The sequence below is a fragment of the Phocoena phocoena genome, chromosome 2, assembly GCF_963924675.1.
Source record: "Phocoena phocoena chromosome 2, mPhoPho1.1, whole genome shotgun sequence".
Lineage (NCBI taxonomy): Eukaryota > Metazoa > Chordata > Mammalia > Artiodactyla > Phocoenidae > Phocoena > Phocoena phocoena.
In genome coordinates, this window is record NC_089220.1 from 68,768,658 (window position 1) to 68,783,359 (window position 14,702).

Below are 14,702 nucleotides of genomic sequence, written 5' to 3' on the forward strand. Positions count from 1 at the left end.
TACAGGATTTATCTCACATCTCACCAACATTTCATGCAAGGAGAAGCTATTTTTCTGATTTGCCCAGTGACTTGAAGAGATGATTGAGAATGGCAGGGTTGAGCAGGTGGGAACAGTAAAGCATTCACGCTTTTTAAGAGATGCTGGGCTAGAAGACCTTTGGGATTTGTATCAATCTCAAGATACGGTTGGAGGAGAGCATAGGATATGGTGACTGCAACTGATTCAGAGATGTAACAGGTGATAATTCAAGAAGCAAACATCACTCCAGATCTGGAGAGTCTTTGAAGAATGGGAGCTCGGAATGGGAAGTGGACTAAGGAAACACATTTCTGAGTAGGCAGGTAGAATCTGTTGCCTCAAGAACAAAACTAAAACCAGGAACTACAGATACCACCCTCTGAGAAGTGGCCATGTTCTTGAATTAAGAACATGACCTTTGAAATATTAAGGTCTTATTTTTGGTAGGGGAGACTGGAGGACATCAATTAAGAATGACCAAGTTTCTTCACCGGTAAAGAGACTTTCATGATAGAAACACTGTGTCTGCAATAAAAATATTTTGTGGTTCTCTAGACCAGGGGTCCTCAACCCCTGGTCCGCGGACCACGACTGCTCCGCTGCCTGTTAGGAAGCAGGCCGCACAGCAGGAGGTGAGCAGTGGGTGAGTGAGCAAAGCTTCATCTGTCGCTCCCCATTGCTCCCTGTCTCTAGCATTACTGCCTGAACCATCGCTCACATTACATCCCCCACCTCCACCCCTGTCCGGGGAAAAATTGTCTTCCATGAAACCGGTCCCTGGTGTCAAAAAAGGTTGGGGACCGCTTCTCTAGACCAAAGGCTCTTCAACTTTATTCCATAAAACTTATGGATAGGGCTTCCCTGGTGGCGCAGTGGTTGAGAGCCCGCCTGCCGATGCAGGGCACATGGGTTCGCGCCCCGATCCGGGAAGATCCCACATGCCGCGGAGCGGCTGGGCCCGTGAGCCATGGCCGCTGAGCCTGCGCGTCCGGAGCCTGTGCTCCGCAACGGGAGAGGCCACAACACTGAGAGGCCCGCGTACCGCAAAAGAAAAAAAAAAAAAAAAAAACTTATGGATAAAGAATTTTCCATGAAAATCACACTCCCAGGGGTGAATAATTCCACTGTGTTTGTATAATTCCTGTCTTAACCTCCTGCTCATGTAAGCATGCTTGAATGCAGGTGAAAATGCTCTTCTTTTTATACATGTAATATTGTTGTGGATAAATATATTTTATTAATAAAAATATAAAAAGAGAAAAAAATTTGGAGAAAGTGGAACAGAATCACATATTCAAGGAGATAAAAAGAATAAGATTGTATATACTTAAGGTGTACAACATGATATTTTGATATATTAATACATTGTGAAATGATCACCATAATCAAACTAATTAACATATCCATCACCTCACATCGTTTGCTTTTTTTATGTGTGTGGGAGAATAATTGAGATTTACTTTCTTAGCAAATTTCAATTATACAATACTTTACGATGATGACGATGAATTAATTTTTCCAGCTTTATTGGGATATAATTGACGTATAACAATGTGTAAGTTTAAGGTATCCAACATGATGATTTGATACACATATATTACCACACTAAGGATAACATTATACTCACCACCATACATATTAGGTCTCCAGAACTTATTCATTTTATAACTGAAAGCTTGTAGCCTTTGATCAATATCACCACTTTTCCCATATTCCCCAGCCTCTGGGAACCACCCTCCTACTTTCAAAATGCTCTTCTTATAGAACTAACTTTAGATCATCTCTATTGCTAAGCTAAATTATTCACAAATTAATAGCAGATACAGTTTGAACTTTGAGCTCCTGGCTCCTCCATCTTTAGCGGAGGCTTTGAGCAAGGTATTTAACCCCCCTAGGCCTCAGTTTCCTCATCTGTGAAAATGAGGTAATGAGAGTAACTACCTCATAAGGCTGTTTTGAGGATAAAAAGAGTTATCTCATACAAAGAGCCTGGCATATAATTGCTAAAATAATCTTTACTATTGGCTTTACTAATATCAGTCATCTTCCTCATCTTCTCACATTGGTTTAGGATATATCCATCTGTTGAGTAAGGCACTGAGGTTGAGAACCACTGCCCCAGAGTCTAGAATTATCAAGTATTTGACATACTGCCTATTTCCCCAAATCATAGGAATTATATAAGGTAGATGGAAAAGTTATCTAGCAAGTTGGCTCTGCTAGAACAGAGATCCTTTGTTATACAATTTCGGGGTCTTTTTCTAGACCCTCTTTCACTATTTCAAATGTCAAGGCTTTATTTATATCCCATGAGCTACTCTGAATGTGGGGACCATTTATATCAGTGTAAGGCTCTGGAAGATCTAGATGATGGCAATCCATGCTCACCTTTGACATGATAGATGCTGATACTGCAGTGGAGTCAATTGGTCAGTGCGTCACAATCTTTAAAATGAATCAAATCAAACTGGAGTTACTTCAGTAAATATTTTTATGGCCCAAATATGAATTTATTTCTCTTTCTTTCTTTTTCCCCTTCTCCCTTTCTTCTTCCTTCCCTCCCTTCATTCCTCCCTCTCTCTCTTTCCCTTTTCTTTTCTTCTGTATTTCTAGTCATTCCTTTAATTCTCAAACTAAATTCTTTTTTTTCTATTTACACATTTCAAATGTTTGCAGTTTGTTAGTTTATTTAGTCTAGTATTTCACTTAACCAGATTAACATCTTTACCTCCTCATCCTAATCCGGTCACTCCTCTCCCTTAATACTTGGTGCAGTAATGTAATGTCTTCTCCCTTTATATTTATTTTATCTTCCAATTAATTATTTTGTTTTGGGGTATTTAAGCACCTACAAATAAGAGAAATATTTCCATTAAGACATCCCCAATTTCTTGCTTCCCTGGCTATGAAGACAACAATTGCTTCTCTATTCTATATACATCAGTGTGCCTTTCTGTATGCAGTTTAAAATAGCTTTGACCTTTCTGGCTGTGCTATCACACTGTAAACTCATATAATAATATTGAGCTTGGATCTAGCACTCCATGTTTTCATAGCATTTTACGATTGTTGATTGGTTATTTCACACAATATCCAAGCAAAGCAGTCTGGATAGATCTGGACAATACTAATTTCATTGATGAGGAAACTGACAGAGACACTACCATTTTGCCCAGGCATCAGTAACTTAGTGGCAGAGAGCAGAGTGACACACAAAATGGTGCTGCATTCCACTGACTGAGTTACTTCCAAGGAGACATTGCCCATGACCACGCAGACTTTTTGTGTGAAGAATACAGAGGAGATAAAGTGTGCATCCTAGAGCCAGCTGACTGAAGTTCAGACCCTGGCTTCCCCATTTCCTAATTGGTCACCTTGTACAAGTCACCTAATTTCTCCGTGTGTCAGTTTCCTAATCTGTAAAGTGAAGTGATTATGAGAATTAAGAGTGGTTATGCCCTCAGATTAGCACCTGGCAAAGAAGTACATGTTTTAAAATGCTAGTTATTTTTCTATGTTCCCTGTTTCTTTAATTTTGTTTTCTTTTTAATTTCCTCTGTGGCCTGATACTAATTTTTGGTGCCTTTCTGGGGCTATATTCATTTGCATCTTCCAAAAATGAAAACTCAGTATTGTCAGTCCTTTGTATCTGGGGGTTCCATACCTTTGGATTCAACCAACCATGGATAGACCATATTGAAGAAAATAAATTCTAGAAAGTTCCAAAACTCAAGATGAATTTGTCATGCAGGCAACTATTCGCGTATGGAGCATTTACATTGTATTTACAACTATTTGTATAGCATTTACATTGTATTAGGTATTATAAGTAATCTACAGATGATTTAAAGTACACAGGAAGATGTGAGTAGGTTGTATGCATATAATACTACACCATTTTATATAAGGGGCTAGAGCATCCTTGGGTTTTGGTACCAGAGGGGGGTCCTAGAACCAATCCCCTGTGGTTACCGAGGGACGACTATATTACATTTTCCCCTAACAGCTCCCCTTCCCACCTTTTAAAAGAATTTAGTCAATGTTTCTCTGTTCCTGGTGACACTTAAAACTAAACTCTGCCTCTTGTGATTGTTCTTGCATGACTGGGCAATCTGCCTGGATGCTGCCCACCTCCCACCAACCACTCTCGCTTCATTAAAAAAATATATATTGTTATATTCTTAAATAATGAGCCTCTTTTATGGGCAAGAGCTGCGCTATGTACAAGGGATACAGCATTGCACAGGACAGACAAAATGCCCATATCCTGGAGTTTTTGATCTACTGGGATGCTATCATTTTTTTATAACACCGAAGAGCATATGACAGACCTACAACTACTTCCAAAGTTTATCTCAGGCACTTTAAACACATGGATGGAAAAAAGCCTTGTGCTTAGTGAAATTTCTGTCTGAAATGCTAGGGAGTGTTCTAGGCTTAGGGCATGATTGATCTAGATACTAGAACTATACCTATATATATACATTTCTTTCATTGGCATATTATCCAAATTAGTTAAGACTAATCAACAAGAGTTTATATTGTATCATAAAGTGATATCTGTGCAATGAAAAGGTCATTAGATAGCAGGTACAAATAATTCATAGGATGATTTAAGATTATTATTAATACTGATTTCTCATAAGCAAAATTATGCAGCTTTTGTCCCCATTAACATATACCTTGTATAATACTTTAATGTAAATTCTACTTTGGCGTACATTCTATCTCTCTTTATCTTCATCACACACAGATAGCATTTTTACCAGTTTCTACAAAAATCCTAATCTTTGCAGTAGTCCCTATTCTTTGTCATTTAAAAAAAATTTCTCTAGATCAAGATTGAAAGACTTTTCATAGAGTTCATCATAAAATCTTGGAAGCTTGCACCTTCTTTCTCATTTTGGTTTGGAAGTGAGTGACTAGAAGTTTGAATAATAAGTCATGTATCATCATTGAGAGACTGAGTACGTAAGATCATTCATCCTATGCAAAATATTTATATTATTTTACTATGGTAGTTATACCATTATTTACTTATTTGAGTTCCTATTATGTCAACAATTATCATCAACATTTTACATGAATAATCTTCTTTTCTTTTCTCAGTAACACTCAATCTCAATTTATAAAAGGGGAAGCTGAGGTCACACACCTGTTGGTGGTAGGATGATTACTTGACTCCAGATCTGTTTAACATTATAGTCTCTACATTTAACCACAATACCAGACAGTCTTTCAATTGATATCTATTTAGAAAAATAACTGATTTTTTGTTCATAGCAGTGTACGACAACAATAGCATCAAGAATTCTCTGGGTCACTCAGAAAGGTTGTTTGTTTTGTATACAGCAGAGACGAGATTAGAATTTATGATTTCTGGTTTTCTAATTCGTGAGCAGCTCTATAGATATCAGGTGGGCAACAACTAAATGAATTGGATTGTAGTCCATAACTTACCAATTCTAATAGAACTCTGTACTTCAATCAAAATTCCTATGATTGAAACTGATGAGAAAAATTACTTTTATGGTTACTTCTTTTACTTATTTGATTGGAATAATGGTTTAAATAAAACTGGGGTACATGTATTTCTTAAATTGTATGACTCTTGGCTAATTTTAACTTAAAAGCAGATAAAATCAAAGATGGATAATTCTATCAGTTGATTACCAATGCAAAGATCTTGTAGTAAGATAAGTTCACCAGTGTAGAAATTAACTGTGTATATAATCAATACTGGAAATGCTCTGTGGAAATGGCAGATACGATTTGATACATAATACTACATATTTGCTGTAGCCTAACGTATTAAACAAGGCAAAGGTTGATTATTTTAGCATTTAGCATTTAAAAACAGTTACTTGTATTTATAATTTAACTGTTGTTATACTTAAGTTAGGTACCTAGGGAACAGTGAAATACCCAAAGTTATTTGATCTTTACCTCACCTTCTGCTTCTCCCATGGAGAAACGCCATCAGAGATAAAATCTCTCATTTCTCACCCCAAAGTCATGTCTACTCTATGGCTCTTCTGCATCATAAATTTCTCCTTACTGCTGCCTTTTATCTTCCAGCACACAGGCAAGGTTAAGCATCTCCCATCTAGAAGTTAAAAAAAAAAAAAATTAAACTCTATTCCCATTGTAACCATAGCCTTCTCTCTCCTTTCCATTACTAGTCAGTGTTTCAAACAGTCTAGCCCATCTCTCTTCAACTCCTAAATCATATTTGCTCCACAACTCTCTTAATTGGATTTCTTTCCTCACCACCCTACAGTTAGGAATCTCCCTAAGATTCACTTTGCTGCCAGACTCAAGGGATAACTTTCAGTCCTCATCTGTTTCACCTCTCTAAGGGTTTCAGCACTAGTTGTCACTCTTTCTTTTAGTTTCTTTCTTCCTTTAGTTTCTTTCTTCCTTTAGCATGTATAACCCCAGCTCTCCTGATTCTCTGCATTATCTATTGTTTGGGAAATCTCCTTTCTCTAACTACTTCCTAAAGGCCTTTTTGTAGTGTTCAACCCCTCCTTTCTTATTTAAAGCACTTTCTCTGGGTATTCTTGTTGCAGGAAGGGGGACTCCTTCCAGGGCCTGAGAGTGGGCTCTTGTCTAACTCTCAGAAATGAATTGTCCGAGGAGACATACTTGCTGACAGAGCAAGAGACTTTATTGGGAAGGGGCACCTGGGTGGAGAGCAGTAGGGTAAGGGAACCCAGGAGGACTGCTCTGCCATGTGGCTCACAGTCTCGGGTTTTATGGTGATGGGATTAGTTTCCGGGTTGTCTCTGTCCAATCATTCTGACTCAGGGTCCTTCCTGGTGGTGCACGCATCGCTCAGCCAAGATGGATTCCAGAGAGGATTCTGGGAGGACATATGGACTGGCGTCTCCCGTCTCCTTTTGACCTTTCCTGAATTCTTCCGGTTGGTGGTGGCTTGTTAGTTCTATGTTCCTTACCAGGACCTCCTGTTAAGATAACTCATGCACGTATCGGACCTGGTCAGGGTGGGCGGTTTCAGTCAGTGGTTCCCCTAACAATCTCATTGGTTGAAATGGCTTTAATGATCACTTATATACTAAAGTCTCCCAAATTTTTTTCTGGCCCCCAGAATTCTCTCCAAAATTCCAGACCCACTTCAAACTACACCAGCCTGAGACAAAACCCATTACCTCCCCATCTCTACCCTCATATCTCTACCACATTTTATGACATGACTTATTACTGGCTCAAGATAGTAATGAAGGGGTCACTTTAATTATCCCCTCTCCTTTACCCCACATTCCAATGAGTGGCCAAGTGCTACGTTACTTTGCCTTCTAAATATCTCTAGAATATGTTCTCTCCTACCTATTCTGATTGTTATTGGGTAGTTCATACCCTTTTCAATTTTCACTGGAAACTTTGCCTTGTAATGGTTCTACTCACCTTTATCATCATTCCTTCAAATCCATCATTTACATTGCTGCAAAACTGCACTACTTCTCTGTTAAAATTCTTTCAATAACTCCCTACTACCAAAGGAATAAAAGTGAAATTCCTCAGAGATTGCTTGCTTGAGGAAGCCTCTGGAAAATCCAGGACTTTGGGGTCTATTTGGTGAGAGGACATATTGTGGACTGGCCGTCCACAAACTTTAAACATAATTGTGATCTAGACTGCATGAGAGATGAGACGAATGCAATGGTGGGAGCACAGGAACTCTGTTTGCCAAAGGAAAAAGCACAGGAAACTGAAGATCAGCTTCAGAAAGAATCGAGGAGGTGGGAGGAGTGATTAGCCCCCCAAACACCCAAGTGGAATGGGTAGAGAAAGACTTATTTCCTAGAAGACCCTATTCATGCACAAAGAAGCTGATTTGTTTAAAAATGTAGCCTTCTTTGTTAAGGTCCAGATCGGGATTTCTTTCTTATGAGTTCCATTTTCCGGAGAGAACAACCAAAACTTTCTTTTGACCTTTTAGAGCAGATATCCCAGAAATTGAGAGTGAAAGTATCTACAGGACTCTTATCAGTGTGGACTGGCACAGTACGTGGTCTGAGAAAAAGATGCATGAGTGTTGAAAATTGCACTACACCTCAGAAGTCATTTATTTGGCAAGTTAATCAGTTCATAACACAAACGCTAATGCTAATGTAATAGTAGTAATAATAATAATAATAAGCAAAAGGTCTTGAATAGCCATGATATATGTTTTAAGACAAAACAGTAAGCTCATGGCATATAACTAATCAGAGTCTCTCAAAGACCATTTTAACTTATTATATTCATAAAAATTCTATGTAGATTGTTTATTTTCACAGCTTACAGCATAATAACAGTAGATCACTAGAGGGAGAAACTCTCTGAGGCAGGTTGCAGCAAGAGATGTGACATTAGAGAACAAAGGCTAGGATAGAAAACTAGACTTCAGAACTCAAGCATTGTAAACTGGGAATGTTAATGTAGAGGCAAACAGCCTAAGTAATAACACTGGAGACATTGTATCTTTGAAAGTGGAGAGTTTCCAACATAGTATAACAGAAAATGCAATGCATTAGAGTTAGCAAGGTCTCTGTTCTGGGCTTAACTCCATCGTTTACTAGCAGCGTGGTCATGAGTCTTGAAATCTCATGTCTCAGTGCTCAATTTTCCCATCTATACAGTGCTAAGAATAGACTGTTCTGAACACTGGGCACATTTTACTTTCATATTATGTGCATGACATAGTATAAAAAAGCATTTTGTAGATAAGTGCAAAAAGTAGCATTTTAATTACTCAATCATCTGATGTATTTTAAATTAAGTGTGCTGTTCAAAGAAGTCTTGTCCTTTTCTTGTCTTTTTTTCTATGGATACTTCCTCCCTAGGTGATCTCATTTAGTCCCATGGCTTTAAATATTAACTATTTGTAATTGACTCAAAAATTGGTATATACTGATCCCGCTTTTCCAAATGTCATAGTCAACTGCCTACTTAACATCTTCACTTGGAAATACTTTCAAATTTAATTTGCCTAAAGTGGAACTCTTAATTGCACCCTCAACACTGTTTTCCCTCCTGTTTTCCCAATTAATTCAACAGCAATACCACACTTCATGGTTCAGGCTGATAATCTAGAAGTTGTCCTTGGATAGTATATACCCAATTCATCAGCAAGGTTTGTTAGCTTGGTCTTCAGAAGTTATCTTAAGTCCATTAACTTCTGTCAATTTCCATTGCTACTACCTTAGCACAAGCAGTAGCACTCCACTAGCACTACTGTAATAGCTTACTAAATGCTGGCTTGTCCCCTCAGTCCTTTCTGAGTTAGGACTGAGGGGACAAGATCACACTGAGTTAAGCCAGTGTGATCTTCAAAATCATAAATTAGATCATGTCACACTCCCACCTAACCCCAAGTTTCCCCTTATACTTAGATAAAGTCTAACATTTTTACTCTGCCCCAAAAGGTTCTACACAATCTGGCTTTCCTACTTCCACAACCTCATTTCCTATCACCTCACCCCTGTTTATGTCCCATTCATACTGGGATTCTTTCTCTTTCTCAAACACATGTGACCCATGAATTATTCTGATTGGCCAGCATGAGTGACATATCCACCCCTGTGGAGGGAGGATGAGGTCAAGTGATTAACAGAGCCACCACAATCAAATGGAATGGGAAACAATTATTAAAAACAAGGGATGTAAGTCACATACTCAAAAAGCCAGATGTCTGGCTTGTCAGATGTTAGTATTGCAGTACTAACCTGCTAGAAATGTCATATCAACATAACTTGTACCACCAAATACTACTTAGATGTTCAAGTGAAATGGGGCCAATAACAAAAATTACATGGTTAAAACGACATTTTGATTCAAAATCAATAGATACAGGCACAGACAACATGAGCTTCTCATTAGGTGCTTAAGTGGGATAATACAGTGCTGTGGAATTAGAGTACTTAGTTATGTCCAAGGATCCTCTAACCGCTGTTGACCAGTAAAACATGTCTATTTTCTCTTAGGTTAATCTTTGTGAAAAGTTGCCAGAATCACAGTGCTGTAGTTCTGAAACACAAAAAGAAGTGTCAGGGTTGTTTATAGCACTTGAGCTTTCAAAATCCTTTTAATGGCTATTTCAAGGGACTTAGCTCTTGTTCCCTGACTTTTATTATTTGATTATTAATCTTTTTATGATTCATATGATTTGCTTTAAGAATTAGATATCCCTAAATTTTACCAACAAGATTATATTCTTTAAATGAAAATTGCAACAAATCTTTCTTTTCATAGAAAGCTACATTCATGTCTTGAATTTCAAACATTTGAAATCCAAGTAAGTAATAAATAGGAAAATCTACTAATGAAAGGTGTTATTTTTAAATGCAAATTCAAAGATCAAAATAAAATGATTATTCATTGTACTATACAAATAGCTCATCTTTGTACCAAAAACCCTTTCATCTTCACAACTAAATTGACTAAAAGGCATGGTTTCCTAGCAACATTCATTGTGTTTATGACCTTTCCTCCAATCTGAACACACAGATGTGGTTCTGAAGCTAATAAATATATATCCCCTGACCTTGACTATTCCAGTTTCCCTAGAACAGGTTGGGAGAAATAGCTAACCAAAGATGAGTGCTAATAAACATGTCTTTGAAACAGTTTTGAACATTTTGATATGAATGAATATGCTTAACTACGGTTAATAAATCAAAGTATAATCAAGTAGCATTTAATTGTGGCATTCCAACATACAATTTGAACACAAGTTTAGAAGAAGTTATGATATAACGGAAAGGTTTTGCTGATACCAGAAAAAATATATATCTATACTCCATTCACAAATATATGAATCTGTATTTTACGATTTTAAACTATTTGCAGTGTTTTGAGAATCTAGATGTTTGTACACCTCTAGAATTTGGAAAATACTTCAAAAAATATGTTAAATGTGTTTTAAGCATTCTTCCAAGAAAATTGTAACAATATAAGAACCACACTTTTTTTTTTGCGGTACGCGGGCCTCTCACTGTTGTGGCCTCTCCTGTTGCGGAGCACAGGCTCCTGACGCGCAGGCTCAGCGGCCATGGCTCACGGGCCCAGCCGCTCCGCGGCATGTGGGATCTTCCCGGACCGGGGCACGAACCCGTGTTCCCTGCATTGGCAGGCAGACTCTCAACTACTGTGCCACCAGGGAAGCCCAAGAACCACACTTTAAAGTAGCAAAAGTCTGGGTGGTAACTCTGAAACCTGTATCATTTTATTATCTGTCTTTTTCTGTAGAAAATCAAAGATGGCAAATACATCAAGAAAAAGTACTCCCATTTTTATAACTTTGCTATATGTCAATTTCTATGTATTAAACACTCCAGTAGAAGCACAACAGAAACAAGTTGAGAAGCAGTGTATAATCTGTATAATCTTCTGAAGAGAAAGGGCCTTCGCTGCTGGCTAATTCACCAAAAGTGCAGGAATTAAATGACATTGAGCCGTTGGTGCATTTTCTTTGGCATTATCTAATGAATCCTTCCAAATTTATATGTTTTGTGTATCACCACCACAGATGCAGGGTTTAGTGAGTTTTGCTTATGCAAAATGAAAATAATTACAGGGAAGCTTTTAAGCCAGATGTTAGAAATCGCTAGAGACATGTTTGGGTCAGCATGTTTGACAGAGTTTACATAAGTGGCTACTCTAACTGGCAATTGACTGCCCAGTGGACAATTAGTAATATATCTTCCTTGTTTGCTAAGTATATATTTATTTCATTTTAAATAATTGTGTCTTAGGTTAAGATGGCAATAAAAGCGATAAACTCTCTGCCTTACATCTCTTAATAAGTATGATGAGTACAATTTAGCCAAAACAGTAACTGTTTAAAAAAGAAATACTTTATTTATTCTGACATCCATATAAGATTTGTTTTGTTTACAAGTCAAAAGGATGATTTTTCTAGCTGCCAAATCTTTGATCTCAACTTAAGAGTTAAAATTCCAGCTGTGTTCTTTACGACTCTCATTTTCATTGTCAATAGTAATGAAAAGTCTACAGTTATGACACAGCTGAGGGTTGTTTTATTTTCTTTCCTTCCTTCCCTCCCTCCCTCCCTCCTTCCTTTCTTTCTTTCTTCCTTCCTTCCTTCCTTTCTTCCTTCCTTTCTTTCTTTCTTTCTTTCTTTCTTTCTTTCTTTCTTTCTTTCATTTTTGTTATGACATCTTGGAGTCAGCTCAATTTCTCTTTGATGAGAAAGCCCTTGGTTAATAGGTGAATACAATATTCTTGTACTAATTCAACTACAATTAGTAGTTGTAGTTATCAAAGTCATAGTAGAACTAAAGGCTATAATTTTAAGAACATACTTAAGCAATTGACTTTTCTGGGTTATTGTATTGGTCACTTACAAATCAACTTCCTAATGAAGTTTGCTATTATTAGTGAAAATCTCTTTGATAGTTTCCAGGCCCCAAACACCCTGTGGGATCTCAATCATTAAAACTGGAATGGTTATTTAATTGATCTGTATTCAGAAAACCAGAGGAGTGAGTACTTGGCTGCCTAATTTCTTGGTCCCATGTTCATGGTACTCAACTGTCTTACACACGATTGTCCCTTTTCCTCATCTTGTTGAGCTCACTTCTCCACTCCAACCGTGGCTCTACATTACTTACTCTAAAAGGGAGAAGTATAGGCGCAGTAGAGCTCCCATGCAGAACTAAAGAAGCCTTAATTTTAGGCTAATTTATATTCTTGACCTGGGTCTACATCTTTTTACTTGTAAATCTGAAGAGTTGAACAACATAGTTTTCTAAATTCTTTCTAGTTCAAAAATAGCACAACTCTTAGAATCAAATGGTTTCATCATCCTAATGATGAATAGTTTACCATCTCAGTAAACCTTATGACCTGAGATTTCTTCTTAAGCTTAACTTCTTCCTTTCTTCTTACCTCTTCATGCAAAGGCCTCCCACTCTAGCTTGGGCCTCTGCAATTTCAGCAATTCCCATGAAAACATTGCCCGTGAAGTCTATACTCCTGACATATTTCACTTCTCACCCATCTCAGGACATGTCAGAAGCATTATTGCATAATAGAAAGAGCAGGTGTTTTTGAAGAAAAACAAAACAAAAATAATCAAAATCCAGCTCTTTCACTTGCAGCTCTGGGAACTTGGATAAATGACTCAACCTCTTAGAGCCTCAGTTCTATATCTGTAAAATTGTGATAGTTGGTACATATCAGAGTTGTTGTCAAGATTAAGGAAGATGACACATATAACTCTAACTGACAGTTAATAATATTATTTAAGTGGTAGATATCATTATTAATTACTCTATACTTTATTACTTCTCATTTTCCCCCAATATAATCAGCTAGAAAAAATAAACTTAACCTTAAGATTCATTTCAAATGTCACCTGCTCATGGATATTTCTTGATTTCTCCCAACTTACTGGAATTTCTGTATTCCCATAACATTTTCTTCTTAATATATAAAATCTGATACAGTAATTTTTTCATAGAGCTCAGGTTTATCTGCTTATCTGTTTCACAACTATACCTTAGACCTTCTGATGTTAGATTGATACCTTAGTATTTCTGTATCCTGCTTAGCTCAGAGCTTTGAATATAGGGAAGGCTCAATAAATATATAAATGTTTGATTGAATAAATCATCAATGAAAAAATTACAAAATGAGCTCTTTATATTTTCATCTACAAGCCTCGTTCTGGAGCAACTTAACTTCTATATAAAACCACAAATCTACTCTAAAATATGGAATCAATCTTGGACAGTAAAGGAGATCTAGTTCAGAATATTTGCATCAGGTCCAGTTTGCTATTGTTTCCCTTTAATGACGTTTATTGGGTCTAGGTTCCCCTATTCCTGTGACCAAGTCCCTACATTAAAATTGAGTTCTGATGGTGAAGTACCTACACTGCTTCAGCTAAGATGTGACCTAAAATTTTGTATTGATAACCTGCATTACACTGCAATTCTTCTACGTTGGGAGTTCTAATTATCTCTATTGTAACTAGGGCTGGAGTCCTAGCAACCCTGGAATTCCAGACCAATATCTAGACCCTATCTGCTCATAGCCATTTTTGTATGCTACCAATACTTGAATCCCTGCCCCTGGACTCACTTTGTCTGGCAGAATGCTACTGTAAATGTGGTTGCTTAACTGGATCGCCAGATATTACATATCCACACTTCCTACCAGCTTCTAGAATTCACTTTGTTTCCAAGTACCTGTTTCATTCCAGTGAATACATCTGGTTTCCAGCCCAGAGTTCCTGGACTGATTCTTGCCTGGTGTTTCTTTTGCCTCTCCTAGTTCAGTTAATTCTGCTTTTGGAAATGTCTTTCTCAGGCATATTTACACATTCTCTCTGCCCTTATTCCTTTTTTTTTCTTCCAAACTAAGGCCACTTATGTTAGGAAAAGCTCCTTTTCCTTTTTTTCCCCCTCTTTTATATGTGAGTCAAAACAGATGGTAATTGTATCTGCTAAATATCTATTGCAACATTTGTAATGAAATTAGACATACAGATGAGTCACTTTACCGTTATCTATTTAAATGCTCTTGGAAGTGCCAAGGAGTCTCTTTTAGAATGCAGAGGTAGCCATCTTTACAGTTAAAATTCTCAATTTAACCCACTCTTCACCAAGAAATTAGAAGAAGACTCATCTAAATCCTGATCATGTTCCTAC